The sequence below is a fragment of the Sinocyclocheilus anshuiensis genome, unplaced genomic scaffold (genome assembly GCF_001515605.1).
Source record: "Sinocyclocheilus anshuiensis isolate Anshui unplaced genomic scaffold, SAMN03320099.WGS_v1.1 scaffold241, whole genome shotgun sequence".
Taxonomy (NCBI): domain Eukaryota; kingdom Metazoa; phylum Chordata; class Actinopteri; order Cypriniformes; family Cyprinidae; genus Sinocyclocheilus; species Sinocyclocheilus anshuiensis.
The window spans coordinates 62,754-63,802 of record NW_015540865.1 but is presented as its reverse complement, the minus strand read 5'-3'; positions in this window follow the sequence as shown (position 1 = coordinate 63,802).

Here is a 1,049-nt window from a genome sequence, read left to right as displayed (position 1 = left end):
TTTTATAGTTTTACATTTTGTTTGTGCGGAGTTGTAGTTTTCATTTAATCTCTAAATGATCCAAGTGTGATGATACTGGAGTAAATGAAGGCAGGTTTGTATGAACTGTGTTTTATAAATGCTGTGCTGTGAAGAAAAATTATTTAAAAAAAGGTTCATAAGAAATAAAAAAAAATGCAATAAAAGAAAAGAATAAAATTGTAGAAAAGAATATATATATAAACTTTATATTTCAAATATATATGGGTCAAAGACAAAAAAGGGTTCAAGCATAAAACAATAAGTAATACTGCTTTCAATTGTTTTTTTTTAATTTTCTGTTTAATTGCAATTTTGTTTTTGTTTTTCTGAGCAAAAAAATAAATATACATTTTCCCCTGATTTACAGAAGAGACCCACTAAAATATTCAGTGTAACAATCTTGTCAGGCATATTTACAACAAAAATCAATTTATGACACATTAAAAGACTAATTACTTTCACCCCAAATACTAATTAGTTGTAATTTTACATTTTTTAATTGTGCCACCCTCCTAGGTTTTGCCCATTTGTCAGTAAGAACTTTTTACTCATTTAAAACGCAATCAAATTTAATATTCTCCCTTATTCTTTTATATATTTTAATATGTACAGGTCAGAATAAGCATGTTTGAATTTGTACATAAATATTGTGTTACACACTGAATGACAATGTAACATTATTTCAACCAAATTGTAACATTGTATCCTCCAAAACCTTATTTGGAACCTTAAAAGTAGACACTTTACTTACATTTAATGTGCTTCTATGGACATAAAATCACTTTTGTACATTTCTTTTGATGCGGACATCTTAAAGGGATAGATCACCCAAAAATGAAAATTTGATAAGTACCCACATACATAACAAACAAACATACAGATGTGTGACAGGTACCTGAAATGTACATGTATCCTCCGTAAACAGTGCCTGCGTGTCCATAATGCGGCTCGTTCATTTTGGCGACATAATTCCATTCATTTGTTCTGGGGTTATAATACTCCACAGTTGCTAGAGAAAGAAAAGAGAC